The sequence below is a fragment of the Arachis ipaensis genome, chromosome B08 (assembly GCF_000816755.2).
Source record: "Arachis ipaensis cultivar K30076 chromosome B08, Araip1.1, whole genome shotgun sequence".
NCBI lineage: Eukaryota > Viridiplantae > Streptophyta > Magnoliopsida > Fabales > Fabaceae > Arachis > Arachis ipaensis.
The window spans coordinates 18,393,215-18,393,555 of NC_029792.2; positions in this window are offsets into that span (position 1 = coordinate 18,393,215).

Consider the following 341-nt stretch of genomic DNA (forward strand, 5'->3'; position numbering starts at 1 on the left):
GTGGGGAAATTGATGAATCCATATTTTATGATATATTTTGGTTTGATTTGAGTGGATTCCATCTCATAAACCCACATTAATTCACCTAAATAGCATGCTTTTGAGATTTGTTCATAAATTGTGCTTGAAAGTGAAAACATGCTCTTTTGTGCTTAATTTGGTCAATTTTAATTCACTTTAATTCCATTTGGTGCCTTGATAAGTGATTTCAGGTTTCCAAGGCAAGTATGGGTTGAAGTGAAGGAAAGAGCATGCATGAGGAGCGGATAATTTGTACGCTTTTTGACATTGTTTTTAGTATGTTTTTAGTAGGATCTAGTTACTTTTAGGGATGTTTTCAC